Here is a 19,355-nt window from a genome sequence, read left to right as displayed (position 1 = left end):
GCTGCTTAAGGGCTTTGAGTCCTGGGTTTTATTTTTGTGTTTGTTAGCACATAATGAACATTTATTACATAGATTTCAGTAACTGCAGTATTGACTGCAGTAACTGCAGTAAATGACATTTTAAAATCATCTGTAATTTCATCATCCAGATTATCTAGAATTTAATTACACCTTATGTGGGAAAAATGTATGCATATTTCTTATTCTTTGACTTTCATCAGCTTACAATTTCATTTGTCACTACTTAGTTTCTGTATTATAAGAAAGAATTAATTGTCATTTTCCTATTGACCCTCTGCCTTGTTGGTCATTATCCATTTCTTACTTAGTCCAAAGCATTCAAAAGTGTACCTGTACCTTTTTCGTACATTTTCAACTTCTAATAGTTTATTATTATAATCAGAACTGCAAATAGTATTCACGATGTGAGGAAAACATAGATTTATACAGCAGTATAGTGGTATTTTCTGCTTTGTTCTCAGTTCTTTTCCTTGTTCACAAGACTTTATTTACTTTTCTGACTGCTGCTAAACACTGACCTGATGTTTTCAGGGAGCGAGTATGTAATGATTCCCAAGATCTCTTTCCTGAATAGTAATAACTAATTTAGAGATCTTCACTGTATATGTAGAGAGAGATTATTTTTCCCAACCAGTATTACTTTGCATTTGTGAAAAGTGAATCTCATTTGCCCTTTTATCACCAGTCAGTCAGTTTCACAAAATGCATGCTGTGTTCCCTATTCAGATTTCTTACTTAATATTCTGAATAAATTTAGCATTATCAGCAAGCCTCATCACCTCACTTCCCATTTCCCTTTTTAGATCAATTTCAAACAATATGTCCCAGCATAAACCCCTATGGAAATCTACTATTCATTTTCAACCATTGTGAAAATCATCTCAAAACAGTTCTCTTTATCCAATTAGCAACCCATGAAAGGATGTTCCCTTCTATCACCCGAGGGTACTGAGGGAGCTGGCGCAAGCACTCACCAAGCCGCTTTCCGTCATTTATCAGTAGTCCTGGCTATCAGGGCAGATTCCAGTCAACTGGCAGCTAGCAAATGTTATGCTCATCTACATGAAGGGCCGGATGGAGGATTTGGGGAACTACAAACTTCTCAGTTTGACCTCAATGCCAGGGAAGTTCATGGAGCTTATCTTGAGTGCCATCACAAAGAAATTACAGGACAACCATGTGATCAGGCCAACATGGGTTTATGAAAGGCAGGTCCTATTTGACGAACCTGATCTCCTTCTACAACAAGGTGATGTGCTCGGTGAATGAAGGAAAAGTTGTGGATGTCATCTACCTAGACTTCAGTAAGGCTTTTGACATCACTTCCCACAGCATTCTCCTGAAGAAGCTGGATGCTGAAGTCTTGGATGGGTGTATGCTTCTTTGGGGTAAAAACTGGCTGGGTGGCCAGGCCCAAAAAGTGTGGTAAATGGAGCTAAATCCAGTTGGAGGCTGGTCACTAATGGTGTCCATAAGGGCTCAGTATTGGGGTCAGTTCTATTCAATATCTTCATCAACTATCTGGAAGAGGGGATCAAGTACACCCTCAGTAAGTTTTGCAGATGACACCAAGTTAGGAGAGAGTGTTGATCGGCTCAAGTGTAGGAAGATTCTGCAGAGGGATCTGGACAGGCTCAACCAATGGGCCGAGAACAACTGTACACAGTTCAAGAAGACTAAGTGCCGGGTCCTGCACTTGGGGTACAGGAACCCCATGCAACACTAGAGGATGGGGGAAGTGTGGCTGAAAAGCTACCGGTCAGAAATGGACCTAGGGGTATTAGTGGATAGTCAGTGTGTATAAGCCAGCAGTATGCTCAGGTGGCCAAGAATGCCAACAGCATCCTGGCTTGTATAAGGAATAGTGTGGTCAGCAGGACTAGGGAAGTGATGATCACTCTGTACTCAGCTCTGGTGAGGTCACACCTCAAGTACTGTGTTCATCTCTGAGGCCCGCGATATAAGAAGGACGTGGACCTATTAGAAAGAGTCCAGAAGAGGGCCATGAGGTTGATCAAAAGGCTAGAGTACCTCTCCTATGAAGACAGGCTGAAGGAGTTGGGGTTGTTCAGTCTGGAGAAAAGAAGTCTCAGGGGAGACCTTATACTGGCTTTCCAATACCCAAAGGAGACCTACAGGAAAGCTAGGGAGGGACTCTTCATCAAAAAGTATAGTGGTAGGACTGGGGTTAATGGTTTTAAACTGAAAGACGGTAGATTTGGATTAGATATTAAAATAAGTTCTTTACTCAGAAGGTGGTGAGGACAACCTGAAAAAAGGTTGTCCAGGGAGGTTGTGGATGCCCCATCCCTGGATGTGTTCAAGGCCAGGTTGGATGGGGCTTTGAGCAACCTGGTCTAGTAGAAGATGTCTCTTCCCATGGCAGGGAGGTTGGAATTATATATTCTTTAAGGTCCTTACCAACCCAAACTATTCTGTGATTCTGTGTGTGATCCTGTGATCTGTTTATTTTCTTATGATTTTTGTACATAAAGTTATTTCACTCCTTGATGTCTTCTGTGCTTGTTCCTCTCCAGTCATTCCACAGCAACCATTCCAGTTCATTTCTGGGATCCAAAATGAATAAGCCAGCCTGCTCCTTCTGAAAAACTATAACATAAATAAATAAATAAATAATAATAAATAAATAAAAACATTATACTGGGCTTGGAAAACAGAATAATCTGCTTGGATTCACACCACATAGATTCAAACCACATCTGATTTCAATCAAAGCCTCTGTCAACAGTACAGTAGATGTTGGTTCCCATATTCACTTAGCTATGTCCTGTGCAGGCAATCATATAGTTGGTAAAAGCCTGCCATTTGGCAGCATGTAGCCTGCACATTGCTGTCCTCAAGTCAGGAGGCTGACAGCTCTGGTTTTCCTGCATAAATACCTCAAAAAAACACCAATAGTTCAAGAAGATGGATAATCAGCATGATGCTGACAGATACCAGCACAGGACTGAACAGAGTTTAAGTTAATACCTGCACACATAGAAGTATGCAATGCAAGCAATGTTGCTTGTCAGAAATATCTTACCTGTACTAAGCTCCATCATATATTAGTTTGAAAGCCTGACACAAGCAAGCATCTTTTTTTGTTGTTGTTGTTCAAAACCTTCAGTCTCAGCCTGGGTTTTTACCTGAGGCTTGTGAAAACCAAGAAATGTGTTAATCAGTGGTGAAATGCGGTGAGGATCCAAGGGACTCGGCTCCAGAGATATCATTTCCATCTGTTCAGCTACTGCCTTGAGAAGGTGTCAGATATACCATCATGTTGAACTGTCTCTTCAGCATAGAGAGGAAGTTTAGACTGAGCAAGTGTCTTAATTTATTATGTTGGTCTGTTGGTAGTGAAATATTAAGAGGGAAAAACACAGCCTGCCTGAGCTTAGGAGATACACAGAGCATGCAGTATTTAGAATACAGATAAGTATACTAGAATTGTAGTGCTATATAAGGAATATACAGGCTCCACAGGAATGTAGTCACGGCACCAAGCCTGTTGGAGTTTAAGCATTTGGACTGTGCTCTTAGTCATATGGTCTGAATTCTGATTTTTGGGTAGACCTGTGTGGAGCCAGGAGTTGGACTCGATGATCCATGTGGGTCCCTTCCAACTTGGGATATTATACAATTCTATAGCATTAAAGTATATACTACAATTTGTTCAGTAGTACAAAAGCAGCAAGCCATTTCAAGCTATGTGAAGCCTTTAGTGATTTCTGTTCTAGATCTAAGATGGTAAGTGTGATCAAGCACAATAAATGGTGGTTTGTTTGCTTGTTTTTGTCCCTCTTCCAATTATTCTTGGTTCGGTTTCATAGACATATGGTAAATGCCTGGTGAATGTAACAGTTTATCATCAGTGTCAATGCTGAGAAGAGAACGAAGAAAATCTCATTGTTAGTCTGTGCTATAACACTGTATTAAAGTCAGTCTCTGATTACTGTGGCCTTTTTTTTTTTTCCTCAGTATGGACTCTGCTGTTCCCTTACAGGTAGTTTGCATTGACATCAGCTAGGTATCCCTAGTTTTCCTCTATACTCTTTCTAACTTTCATTTCACACATTATGTTATTTGCATAGGAAATTGAAAATGTCCTGTGACAGTGAAGAGATACTAAAATCAGAAGAAAAAAATCTCCTTTCAGATATCAAAATGCCTATGTGAAACCTTCTTTAAACCTACCCTTTTAATGGTTTCATTTCCTTGTTTATGAAAAGTAAGCAAAAGCATATGTGTCTTTCAAAGGATAGCCTGTACAAAGAACTGAAATGATATATTTATTAAGTTAACAAGAGATAATTCATGAGATATCAGGAAGGTAAGATAGAATTCAGGTTTCTAACTGCAGCTTTCTCTATGCAGAATACAGTGAACTTAGTGATCATGGAACAGGTAGTGCATTTTGGAAACATTATAATACAAATTTCCTCACTACTGAAACTACTTCAGCCTACAGTAGGAAGCACTAGCTGCTGGCACGCCTTCTCTACATGCTTTATATGTATCTTATTTGTTTCCAATGGTGCTCTTCAGAGACCTTTTATATATTGTTTTGAGTATTTATTTTATTTTATTTTATTTTATTTTATTTTATTTTATTTTATTTTAATTTTAATTTTATTTTATTTTATTTTATATTTTATATTTATTTTATATTTTATTCCATTCCATTCCATTTATTTATCTAGGTGCTAGTTAGAATATTGAGCATGAAAATAAATGTGAAATAAACTGGTGGAGCAGAATACTATGTATAGGTTATCCACACTATCTAATCATAGAATCATAGAATCATAGGCTGCAAAAAAACCCTAAGGTCAACAAGTCTGACCACTAACTTAGCACTGCTAACCCATGTCCCTAAGCACCACATCTACATGTCTTTTAAATACCTCCAGGGATGGTGATTTCACCACTTCCCTGGACAGCATGCTCCAATGCATCACAACCTTTTCAGTGAAGAATTTTTTTCCTAATATCCAACCTAAGCCTCCTGGCACAACTGAGGCCATTTCCTCTTGTCTTATCAACTGTTGCTTGGGAGAAGAAGCTGACCCCCACCTCACCACAACTTCCTTTCTGTTAGAGAGTGATAAGATCTACCCCGAGACTCCTTTTCTCCAGGCTAAACAACCCCTACTCCCTCATTTGTTCCTCATAAGATTTGTTTTCTCAACCCTTCACCAGCTTTGTTGCCCTTCTCTGGGCACGTTCCAGTGTTTTGATGTCCTTCTTGTGGTGATGGGCCACAAGAACACAGCATTTGAGGTGCAGCCTCACCAGAGCTGAGTACAGGGCGGCAAACGCTTCCCTAGTCCTGCTGACCAGGACTGTATCAATACTTGTATCAGTATTTCTGATACAAGACAGGATGCTGTTGGCCTTCTTGGTTACCTGAGCACACTGCTGGCTCATATTCAGATGGCTATTGACCAATACTCCCAGGACCCTTTCAGCTGGGCAGCTTTCCAGCCACTTGGGCTTCTACAAGTTTGTAATCCCATAATATTTTTCAGTTAATATTACCATTACTAAAATCTTCTGTTGATGAGTTAGATCTTTACCTTACACACATATATGCCCACACACATGTATCCCCACAGTCAGCAACACAAAGAAACATCTGTAATTAAAACAGAGCATTTCAAGTTCCCCTTGGTCCCCCAGAAACAATTAAATAAAAGACATTCTGTTAGCACATCTGTGTAAGACAACATTTATATCTAGGTAGTGTCACACACTGCACAGAAGTAAAGCACAACAAATGTACTAAAAATACTTAACCTTTTATTTTCCCCATAATCAGTGTGGTTCAGTGGTTCATTTTGAGTTTGAAAACTTTGTGCACCTAACGTGTTTGGAAATTGTTTGAGCACCCTACCATCAGTACTCTTTTGATATGAAGACAGCTATATCTGATCAAAGTATAGAGGTTGGCTTTACATCCGGAAAATAATAATAATAATAATAATAATAATAAATAATAATAATAATGGTAGTTTTAGGCCAGTGAAAACAAGCAAAGAATTCATTGCATTGTTAAAATCTTAGGTACACTGTATTCAAAGGAACTGTCTTATACAGGGGATTGAAAACCAACTCACCTGCAAAAATCTTGTAAAATGCTGTGCCAAAACTCTGCCCACATGAGTATAGCCCCACTAATCTGCTTGCTGCGGTCGTCAGACTCTTTGACACTAACTCAAACTATCAGAAACAAATATCCTTGTCAGTCTAGGAAGCTAAGGAAGCAAGAGAAGCAACAGAAACTGTAAATACAGAAGATAAGCTCTATCAGAAGCAGAGGGAAATTAGTATGAAAATTCTTTTGTACAACTTGGGGGGCTATTTTAGCAGCTTTGCAAGGAAGTCTCTGTAGAAAACAAGCAGTGAAAAAATAATGTATTTTTTTATTTATTTTTAACTAGGAGGAATGCATTAAGAACATAAGGTAGGTATGCAGAAGGTTTCCTCTCTTTTATCAAACATCTCATTTAAATTCTAAAGCATAACAAACCATCATTAAAATTCAGTTATTGCCAGGACTTTCAGTTACAGAACAATGACAGCTGAAGACAATTTTAGTGAGGTGGTCCAAACTATACTGAAGACTCTGGCTCTCAGAAGCACCCAATTTGATCAGATTATTTTATTTTATTTTATTTTATTTTATTTTATTTTATTTTATTTTATTTTATTTTATTTTATTTTATTTTATTTTATTTTATTTTATTTTCTACATTGCACTGAATACTGTGAAAGTAGATTTGTAATTAGACAGGACAGCTTTTCAAACTAGAACACTCTGCATATTCTGATCAACCAGGGACAAAAGGCACAATAAGCACACAAAAAAATCCAGAGGACTAGATAGAAATAGAAAGGAAGATATTGACAATAATACCATTGGCATATAGTTGGTAAACAAAGTGGTGAGAAGGACTAACAAAAGAATGAATACAAAGAGATGGACACAGCAAAACCAAGCCCTTCCAGAGCCCTTCTTCTATCTTTTTGTCTCTTCTTCCATAGATTTTACACGGATTTTTGTCTGTCTGTTTTCTACCTCTATTCCCTGGGGAGTTAAATTTCTTCTACCAGTTAGGCTCATTAAGATATACTGCAAGGCTCAGTCATTGCCCAATTAAACTAGTTGCCTGATTGCAGACAGAAATGCAGGTGATTTTACCTGTCTGAAGTTTTCACAAATATCGTACGATGATCTCACTATAGAGCAAATAGAGTGTTAACCACTTAGGTGCTAGACAGACCACTGGCTCAGAAAGCAGTCTTCTTTTGGGAAGCAATTCTTTACTGCATTTAAGGCTACTTTTAGCAAGGGTTATTTATTCCCATCTCTAGTCCCATCTGGAAAAAATACCTTTAAAATTCTTTATACCACCACTTGTTATGCAAATAACATAATAAATAAACAAGTAAGGAATGAAGCAGCTCCACTTACCTTCTTCACTTGTGATTTAATTGAGGTCACCAGGTATGGATTTGTTCATTGATAATAAACTATGCATTATTCTAATTACATTATTTGATGGAAGTCAGATTTAATTCAACATACCGATTAGAATGAAATAAATAGATCACCCCAAATAAGAAGCCTACTGCAATTTAAGTTAAAAAAAAAAAAAAAAAAAAAAAAAAAACAGTGCTAAGAAAATTTGCATTTAAATTAGTACAGTACTTTTTAAAAACAAATGTCAAAATTGCTATAAAATGCATTTAAAGGGACATATTTTGTTTAAAAAAAAAAAAAAAAAGTTTGCCTTCTTTGGGAGATTGTCATTAGAATTTAAAGATGAAAAATTCAATTCCACAGGTTTCCAACAACACTAGAGCTTTTGAATTGAAAAGGTTTGAAAAGACATACCATGAATGACAGGTTTGACAATCCCTGTTCTTAAATATTTTGCACCTCTGTCAGTTTTTTCTGTTCATTACAAAATTCATAACATCAAAAAGAACAAACATATAAGACATGATTAGACAAAATGACTATGTTTAAACTGCAGAAATAGACATGTTTTGAATTCTAATTTCTTTTTCTATTTCTCAGGTAGAATTTTTCTGTGTTACCTGAAAGTGAAAAAGATTAAATTAACTTTGTGTAAATAAAACTCATCAGCCCTATAGTATGCATGTTTATACCTACTTCTAGGCTTTTATTAAATTTGTTTTTATTCCCTCATTCATTGCGATGAAATCTATTAAAAACAACTAAAAACAAGAAACTAAGGAGACCTTTTGGCTCTCTACAACTACCTGAAAGGAAGATGTGGGGAGCTGATGGTCACCCTCTTCTTGCAGATAACTAGTGATAGGACTAGAGGGAATGACCTCAAGTTGTGCCAGGGGAGATTAAGGTTAGAAATTTCTTCTCAGAAAGTGTAGTCAGGCATTGGAACAAGTTGCCCAGGGAGGTGGTGGCATCACCATCCGTGAAGGTGTTCAAGGAAAAGTAGGACCTGGTGCTTAGGAACATGGTTTAGTGGGGGATATTGGTGATAGGGGGATGGTTGGACCAGATGATCAAGGTCTTTTCCAACCTTAATGATCCTATGATTCTATGATTTTAAAATGTTGCTAATAGAAAATAACATGACAGTGGTTATTTTGTATGCTCTTAAGATGTGAGCTCTTACTAAAATCTGCAAAGGTGAAAGCCTTAAAGAATAAGGAAGTCTATAAAGAAATTTCCACAAATTCCTTTGTGAGGTATTACCAGTGTCAACTTCATGTTTAATTTGTTTCTTTCACTTGAATAAGAATTTCATCAAAATGCTAGATCAATTGTAAAACACATCAATATGTCTGGGTCTGATTCACAATTGACAAATTCTGAATAAATAAAAGTCATGCAAAATGTCATTCCAGATTTGACTTTTGATAAAACTCAAAAGTTATGATACTAGATTTTAACAAGATGCTCTGATTACCAGCTCTTATACCCCTACTTACTGGTAGAAGACTTTTATAAGAAAATATAGCTGGTAATCAGACCAGTAATATGATATACAGTGACATGCAGTTGTCATGCATATTGCTTAATGTTTAACATTAGAATAGAGCATGGAAGGAACATAATATTTATTCCAAACTAAGAGCTACCATTTGAAGTTGGATTCCGTACCTATCACAGATGATCACAGAAAGAGTCATAAATCTTTCTCTGATTTTTATTTTCGTGTTTGTTTGATTTTGAATATAAACATTATAAATATCTGTTTATTATATCTTACCTACTTCTTAGTCCTAGAGAATGGAGTAGATACTATATGTTCTCACTGGACAACCTCCATGTGTTCATCCAAAGTTAGTTTAATAGCTCCTAAAGGCTGTTTGGGGCTTCTAGATGATAACATCTCAGTGCATAGCAAAAGATCTCAGTGAGTTTCTGACATTCTGGAAAATTGTGTTGTGAATTTCATGCTATTTTTTTTAGTCATTTTCTTTTGGATATTCTGACACATTTTTCTCTAGAAAATGTATTATTTATTTATTTACTTACTTTTCATGGGGGAACACTTTTAGGAGAAGTATCCCTCTACTAGTGCCAATAAAGATGACAATGTTAAACAAGAGCTGTTCCAAAACTGATTACTGACTACCCTATAGCATCATACTTTCCCTTTTCTTATCACCTCTTACTGTCTCTCCTGGAGCCAGCTCCTTATCCATCTTTCACTATTGCATTCTAATAATGATACATACTTCTCCAAGGAAATAGGAGATATGTGTACCTTGTTTTCCATCATCCAAGATACTTTAAATGTTTTCCTTTTCCCCAAAATACATCAAGCCAATGTACTAGATATTTATCAGTGAAGTTTCCCTCAAGAGCTTTTACTCAAGCTGCTTAAGAGGCATGAAGGATTCATGAGGTTAATAAATAAACAAATAATTTTTCAGCTCAGAAAATTTGTCTTGAAAGGGAAAAGGCATTTGTTCTGGTTTTACTCGTTTAACTGTTCATGCATTTTATATTTGTAATTGAACTTTAAAAAATAATCATGGAAAACAATCAGCTCTCATAAATAAGAAAAACTAAAACTAGAGAGTCACATTCTTCATTTCTACTTTCTTTCTACTTTTCATTTCTACTTTGACCCTTGTTAATTTTGTATCCCTTTTTGCTCTGGCACTTTACATTAAGGTAAATAAATAAATAAATAAATTGGATTTAACTTATGTGGGGAAAAAAATCTTTGTGTAAACCGTAAAATATACAGTAATTCTCAAGTTATTCTTACCATAACCGAAAAAGTGATTGCTTTTATCATTACAGATTTCTTTTATTTTCTTTAATCCATGTATCACTAATATAATTCCTATAGTGCAGGGAACAGTAGGAAAGAAATAGGAAATATCTACATACTACAGGATTCATAATTCTTTCATAATTCTTCTACTGGAATTTTCTATCTGGCTTTTCTTCTGTGATAAACAGTGAAGTCAAAACTGAGTCCTCTGAGGACAGGAAGGAATGAAGATAAAGAATGTAGAGAAATAGTTCAGATTATCTTCTTTAGGGCATTTTTTTTTTTTCTGCTAGAGGTCTTCACAATGATTTAGATTTCAAGGATTTTTTGAACATCTATTCTTTACTTTGCATAGATTTATTTACTCCCCAGTGTTCAGTCAGAAGTGTTTTTCTATTTCCTATGTAGAAAACACTTCTGACCAAAATCACTTTACTGAAAGCACTTAAGAATTTCTCTCAAAATATTGATGACAAGAAACCATAACATACTTCTGAGGAGTAATTAATAATGTTTATGAATATAGAAAATATTTAACAAGTCAATACATCTAAAATATAGTAATAGAGTGATAGAGTAACACAATAGTAAGTGAAATATATATACTTTTTATTGAAAATTAGATTACTTATTAAATATTTCTTAATGATTATTTGAACAGAGTCCCTAGTTCTATCTGCATATTTTTTAATCTTTTAAATTAATTTATTTCTGGTATTTGGAATTTATGACTATGGGGATTCCATATGCAGCTGCTAGGCAGCGTTGAAATGCCTATTGCAACAGGATGGCTGGAGTGACTGGAACAAACTGATAGGCTTAGCTGAACTCAGTTAAAAAGTGTAACAAAGGCATACTTACTGATTTTGACAGTCTTTTTGGCCTAACACTCCTCCAAACCAGTTTTAGTTAGCTGTCCAGATATACATACAGAATATACATACAGAAAGATTATCTTAGGCTTCCAGGCTTGGCACATTCTATGTAATTTGATATGTCAAGGAAGCTAAGCCTATATGTAAAAGGCAAGGCTTGTGGGCTTTTTCCATATTGCAAAGCTCTTCTCGAGCCTTCACTTAGTGTTGAAAAAAAACTATAAGAAGAATTCAAATTGGGACAAACAAGCTCTGTTAACATTGGTCTAAGGCAATCTGATCAGCTCTGTTGTTGGCCATCCTCTTAAATCCTGTTAGCTGTTTACTCTAGGACTCCAGCTCCAGCATGAAAGCAGTAGCCTCTATGGTAGCTTCTTCTACTGCCATTATCTCCAGGAAGGATGGCTTGCAGTACCAACATGACAGTGGTTGATGCCAGTCACCTTGGCATTTGATATACTGTCTAACTCCACATTCTGGGAGATTTGATGAACATTACAATGTCAGGAGCTTTGATAACATGCCTTATGCTGTTTACAATATGTCAAAAAAAGCAGATGTTAGCAGTGCCCTATGTCATGACTTCTGTCTACTTATGTCTTGATATCGGATAGTTTTGCTCTGAAATATTCTGCACTCTCATTATCTTCTCATAAATAGAGAGCTTGGATCTGAAAAATGCTGAGTACCTTAAATTTCAGTTAAGTTCAAAAATACTAATCTTCTCTGGGATACCTAGGTTCAACTAACCAGTGCAATTCTCTATCCATAGCAACAAACACTGACACAATAAATTTGATTAGAAGATCCTCACCTGACAGCATTGTTCAGTGGATATGCTGACTATGTGAAGAAGAATTCACAGACACTGTATATTTAACAAACAGAACCCAGTAAACAAACAAAATAGATTATTCAGCTGTATTGAAGTTTATGCAAAAGGCATAAGTAATGTGCTGCGTGCTTGGAAATGGAATAGATGTCGACACTGAGTTTTCAAGAGCAATTAACAAACAGTGGGGGGCATACATGAACATTAGCATGAAAAGTCTTATTGTGTTCATTCTGAACAAGACTTTTCACTCCAGTTGACAGAGATACTGCATTAACTAATAATTGCAATAGCAGAAAGTTGATTAAAAAGTCAAACTCAAAAGCACAGCCCAGACTGCAGCTCCTTTCACTGTTTCAACACGGGATGAATTTATCAAAAACCTGCTGCTGAAATAACAGGTATAGCCATACTAACATCCTCTGTAGCAAAGAGGTTGCAAAGAGGTTCTCTAAAAACCTTTTATTAGAATTAAGGTAATATGGTGACTGCTCTTGGCCAACATACTAGATATTCTGTTGTAAATCAATAAAAGAAATTAGGTCTTGCCTTTCTTATGTGTTAGGAAACCTACATATATTTTACTCAGTGCTTAACTTTCACATATTTGCAACTGGGATTAAAAGTCTATATACCTACTATTCTAATATCTGACTAATAGTTGTTTGTTTTTTTGTTTGTTTGTTTGTTCTCTTACACATCAGTGTCTCAGTAACCAAGGAAATATAAAAAGAAAAAAAAAATAAATTAAAAATGCCTCTCTTGGATAGGAAGGTCAAGATGAAATATAATTGAATTTTAAAAGTTATACTCAATAAACAAAAAACTATAAAAATAAACAATCTTCTTAATACATAACTATAGCTCTAAAATATATCTTCCTGAACTGTGTTTGGCAGGCCTTAGCTATTTTAGCAACCACAGACTGAAGTGTCTAAATAATAAGGGACACCAACACATTCTACCTTTGACTCATTATTATTATTATTATTATTATTATTATTATTATTATTATTATTGATTATTATTAATAATAATTAATATAATAATTATTATATATTATTATATTATATATTATATATAATTATATTATTATAATTAATAATTATATATTATATTAATATAATAATAATAATAATAATAATAATAATAATAATAATAATAAACAACCTTCTAATTCAAACATTCAAACCTTACACATAAAAAGTAATAAATGTTATTCTTTTTTTTTTTTCAAGCCTTTTTATTAGTTGTAGTAGTTCATTTTACCATCAAGGCATCTATAAATGAAGTATTTTTTTAATACTGCTATAAGATTAATTTTGCATTTTCCAACCTAGTAGTCTGAATCTGACCCTCTCACTCATGAAAGTAACTTACTCCACTAAGACTCTCAGTGAGCTGTTTGGGAAAACCATGACTTGCAGAGTAAATAAAGTTCAACATCTGCAACAGTGGCAGAAAATGGGATCAAGAAGAAAAACTTTTAAAGTATAACGTCAGTATCACATAAAAGTGTTTAATTTTCTTAAACCACAAAAATTTAACTTGAACTTGGAATGAGTAAATACTTTATTACAAGAAGTTTCTCAATTAAAGTTATACACATGAACCACTGTACACATGAACTACTAGTTCATATTGATAAGATTCAGCCAGAACAAGGTATGTTAGAACATGGTTCATTATAGATTTGAAAGACTTCCTGACATGGGAGTGGTAGGACATAATGGTGAGAAAACAGAAGAGTCATACTCACGGATTTATCATATTAAGTAGGATTTTTCTGTAGTATGAATGGCCAATATCAAGTGTTCTACCTTATCCTCTTCATTTTTGAAAAATCAAGAGTCCGTCACAAAGATCATGATCAACAAGATCATGAGAGCAAACCTAGAAGCACAGTGGAGGTTTGAAAGAATATTGCCTTTAGCAGTTAGGTCACTACACACAATGAAGATGCAAAATTTTCTATTTTCTTGTTTGTTTTCTTTAATTATTCTGTGGATTAAATTGTTAAGATGTGAGGTTACATTTATTCTATTGTGTCTAGCTTTACTTTACTTTTCTGCTTCTATTAACTATTAGGTTCTGCTTTTAAAATAATTTAAATTAAGTCTATTTTAAGACGTTCATCATCAGTCTTTTGATTTAAAGATAACTTCAATTATCTTTGGGTATTTTATTTTATTTTATTTTATTTTATTTTATTTTATTTTATTTTATTTTATTTTATTTTATTTTATTTTATTTATTTTTCTATTTATTTTAGTTTATTTTAGTTTAGTTTAGTTTTATTTCATTTTATTTTATTTATTTTATTTTTCCTGATAGTGAATGACTCCAAACAGTATTTTTATTACCTCCTGTTCGTATGAGGTTTTCTTAATGGTCTATTTACCAAACACTTCATTGTGTGCAACATAGTAGAACTAAACCATCCTTTTTGTTTCTCTCCTATTACCCTGCCTGTCCAAAACAATAGAAAAGGTGGCTCCCATGACTTGCTTTTCAGCCTACAGAAAAAGAAAAAAAAAAAAAAAAACACCTTAGAACAAGATGTATTTTGTAATTTTCTTGAACCAGAGGCACAGGTTACAATGTTACAATTTTGGAGAAGAAAAAAAAAAAAAAAAAAAAAAGCTTTTCCTTCTGATGGAGATTTTTTTTGTTTCTCACCTGCAACAGGAAATGAGGATGTAAACACCGGTATTCAAGAGGATAATATCTTATGCATTTTTATGTGCATGATGGAACAGGAGAGAGTCATACCTTGAACAACACCAGCTTTGGGAAAACCGGACACAGTCATCAGAGTTGAGAGGCTTAAGACCACTTAAGAGAATTACCTGCCAGTTGTCACTGTGTCCCAAGTATATGTTTAACACAGTGGCATAGTGAAAAGTGTAATAAAATGTATTTCTGGTGTGGGAAATCATTGTAGAGACAGTAAACACAAAGAATATAGGAATAAGAACTTATAGAAAATGTAATAACAACATTACTGGTTTTCTCTAGTATTGATCTCTTCCTGTGGTCTTCTCTGCAGACTTATTTCACTGGAAATGTCTAAGGCATAGGATATTTTATAGTGGTTGAGCATTGACTAGGAAATTACTTTTGCAAATGACTTAGAAGTCATTTGAAAGAAAGAAGTGCAAGTGAAAATAGAGCTATGCAAATAAGTGTCCCTGTGGCCTTTGTCTTTAATGCAATCATCAGAAAGGAAAAGGTGAATGAATGAATGAATGCATGAATGCAGAGGATAAATTTTTTTAGAGGATTAAAAAAGAAAGGTTCCAATTTCCACTTTACTCCATGCTGGTGCAGCCTCTCCAGTACACTGTACAGTTTTGGGAGCCACAATATAAGAAGAACATGACTATTAAAGAGCATCCAAAGGAGGACAGCAAAGACAGTGAAGGGTCTAGAGGGCAAGATGTATGAGGAGAGGCTGAGGTCACTTAGTTTGTTCAACCTCAAGGAGAGGAGACCAAGAGGACACTTCATGGCAGCCTACAGCTTCCTCACAAGGACAGTAGAGGGGCAGGAATTAATCTCTTCTCTCTGGAGATCAGTGACAGGACCTGAGGGAATGCTCTGAGCTGTGACAGGGGAAGTTCAGGTTGAATATTAGGAAAAGATTGTTCACCGAGAGGGTGGTCACACACTGGAACAGGCTCCCCAGGGAAGTGGTCAGAGATCCAAGCCTTCTGGAGTTTAAGTGTTTGGACAATGCTCTCGGTGGACAATGCTCTATGGTTTAATTTTTGGCTAGTCCTGTATGGAACCACGAGTTGGGCTTGATGATCTTTGTGAGTCCCTTCCAAGTCAGGATATTTCATGATTCTATGAAATTAGTGAAGCCATGCTTAGAAATATAGTAACTTGGAGGCCATAGGTCCTTTTTCCTACAGGTCTTTCACTGGAAAGTAAGTTCACCACCTGAAATTGTACTGCTGCTTTCCATAATTAATTGGTGAAATTGATTAAATTGATTAAATTGGTGAAATTGATGAAATTGCTGCTGCTTTCCATAATTAGTCTAAAAAATGCCACAAATATGAGAGGATCAGCATGTGGAATGAGACTGACAGGAGCATTCTACCAACATGAGACAGGAATCACAATTAAGTGGACACTGCTAAAATAAGCTTTTCTTTTTTGAGAGATGAACACTAACAAATGAGCAGCCAAGTCCAGTGTTACAAATGTGTCCAGCAGGATAGCTGTCTGTCTATGCTCTGTTTTAAACAGTTTGACAGTGTTTCTATGAAAGTTAGTCTAGAATCATAGGAACACAGAATATCTTGAGTTGGAAGGGTTTGTCTAGCATGCCATAAAGTAGGGCTCATTCAAAAAACCCAACTGAGAAGCAATTTCAAAATGTTTTATGTTGAAGCATTAGCTTCTTATCCATTTTATAGTTGTCTGCAGCACTAATGGAATGCATTTAGTGGTCTACTTTTTTTTGGTCAGATATATCTGCCTTGTGCCTGTGTAACCAGAATAGATATAAAGCACACTGCCCATGAAAGGGAAGCCACTCATAAGCTCTCACTGCTTAGTATAATTGGTCCTAGCTATTGTGGGAGGAAAGTAAAAGGGAACATGGAGCTATCGGAAGGTCAGAATTAAAAGTGGAAAAATGACAGGTTGAGTTTGAAATATGAGTTTGAAATACAAGTTTTTGAACAAACAAACAAAACAAAAACAACGACAAGAAACTTTTTTATTGCATAGATTAGTGCAATACTTAGCATATTGCACTAATCTGTGTTGTATGCAGAGAATTTTTTCAGAAAAATACATACATGAGTCAACCTCTATCTTGCTTAATGGAACATTTTCACAGCTTTCTATTTGGGGTGTTTTAATATAAAATGTGTTCCAACTGCATTGAAAAACAAATGTTAAACTCTGAACTTAAATATTTAATTTTACATCCAATTATTTTTGTTCAATTTATTTCAGTTCAGCTGCCATATTAAGAAACCATTTATTTACACAGAGCTATTCTGGAAATTTCTAACTTTACCTAGGAGTCCTAAAAAAAACAGCCCATACAAATCGACTTTTTCATGTGATAATGTTCTGACTCCTTCTGTGAATTTGTTCAAGTGTTTTTTCTACTTGTGGATTTGAAGCCTCCAGACAATTTACTGGACCAGGAGGCAGTTGTCCCCACCTGTCCTGGTTTCAGTTAGCACAGAATTAATTTTCTTCCTAGTAGCTGGTGGAATGCTGTGTTTTGGCTTAGAATGAGAAGAGTGCTGATAACACCCCGATGCTTTAATTGTTGCAGAGCAGTGCTTATACTAAGCCAAGGACATCTCAGCCTTTGCTCTGTCCTGCCAACGGGCAGGCTGGGGGGTGCAGTAAGAGCTGGGAGGGGACAGACCCAGGACAGGTGACCCAAACTAGCCAAAGGGGTATTCCATACCATCTGACGTCATGCTAAACAATATATAGGGGTGGCTAGCCGGGGGGAGGGGGCCGGACTGCTCGGGGTTAGGCTGGGCATCGGTCAGCGGGTGGTGAGCAATTGCATTGTGCATCACTTGTTTGTACATACTATTATTACTTTCGTATTATCCCCATTGTATCATCATTATTATTATTGTTATTATTATTTTTGTTATTTTTTTTTTTCCTGTCTTATTAAACTGTCTTTATCTCAACTCACGGGCTTCACTTTCCATTTCTCTCCCCCGTCCCAGAGAGGGAGGGGGGAGGGTGAGCGAACGGCTGTGTGGTGTTTAGCTGCCGGTCGGGTTAAACCACGACAGTCTTTTTGGCGCCCAACGTGGGGCCCGAAAGGTTGAGATAACGGCAGATCTGATCAGAGTGTGTTAAACTAAAATTGGTGTAAGGATTAGACCTGCTTAATAGTCACTTGTCATGATGCTGATTGCTTTAATCACAACTCTGCTGCGCCTGTTTTCCAAATTGAGTATTATAGTACATTATTTTCCGTATTTGCTCTCTGTAGTGTTGTTTCTCCTCTCCGGGCCCTGGTTTCAGACCATTATGGTACTAAGTGTTATAGCAATGGCTTATGAGACGATAAGATATCTGGTCATGACTCTAACTTGGTATTTATACTCAGTAACATCGTGGACTCTGTACTTTGGAAACAGCATCTTGGGAACTATTAGCAATTATACCTATTGTTTTTCTCCATTAGAGAGTCAATCTGTGGAGGGGAAAGGGGAGGATATTTTTCCTTACTTGCTTACTCTCCCTTTCTCCTTCACCACCCCTGTATCCTCCTGGGTCACTCTGCCTTCCTCCTTCACCACCCTCTTATCCCCTGAGCTTGTCACAATAGCTCTCCAAGATATTGAATATTTCTGGAATACTCAGAATACCATAGTCTTGTTGTTCTGCCTCATGAATGCACTTCAGATTCTGCTTAAAGTTAAACAACTACTTATGAAGCTCATCCGGAGATCTGCCCGGAGGCAGTATAGTTGTGGGTGGCAGGGAGTATGGGTGGATATGGGCAGGCATCTAGAGCAGTTGGCACCCCCAGTGTGTTGGAAATTCACCCCTGAACAATGGCAAAATCCTCAAAAACTGGCAGAATGCTTGAAAAAAAGGTGTAATGATTCTGGCAGTTCCAAAGTAACACAAATCATTGTAACGTGCTGGGGCCTGGCTCATGCCTATCGAGCTGCCATTGATACTGCTGTCAACTTAGTGACAGACCCTGCGGCCACTCCAAACCCTGTGACAGATCCAACGGCCACTGTGACCCCTACGGTGGATTCTGCAGCCGCTCCAGTCCCAGCTCCTGCAGCCGCTCCAGTCCCAGCTCCTGCAGCCGCTCCAGTCCCAGCTCCTGCAGCCGCTCCAGTCCCAGCTCCTGCAGCCGCTCCAGTCCCAGCTCCTGCAGCCGCTCCAGTCCCAGCTCCTGCAGCTGCTCCAGTCCCAGTTCCTGCAGTCGCTCCAGTTCCAGCTCCGGCCGCTACTCCAGTCCCAGTTCCTGCAACTGCTCCAGCTCCAGCTCCTGAAGCCGCTCCAGCTCCAGCTCCTGCAGCTGCTCCAGTCCCAGTTCCTGCAGTCGCTCCAGTTCCAGCTCCGGCCGCTACTCCAGTCCCAGTTCCTGCAACTGCTCCAGTCCCAGCTTCTGAAGCCGCTCCAGCTCCAGCTCCTGAAGCCGCTCCAGCTCCAGCTCCTACTGCTGCTCCAGTCCCAGCTCCTGCAACTGCTCCAGCTCCAGCTCCAGCTCCTGTAGCCGCTACAGCTCCGGTTCCTGCAACTGCTCCAGCTCCTGTAGCCGCTCCAGCTCCTGTGGCCGTGTCAGAGAAACGAGCTGTAGCAGTGCAAGTTGAC

This window comes from Netta rufina (assembly GCF_964035555.1).
Source record: "Netta rufina genome assembly, chromosome: 2".
In the NCBI taxonomy this organism is placed as follows: Eukaryota; Metazoa; Chordata; class Aves; order Anseriformes; family Anatidae; genus Netta; species Netta rufina.
Note: the sequence above shows the minus strand (reverse complement) of the source record.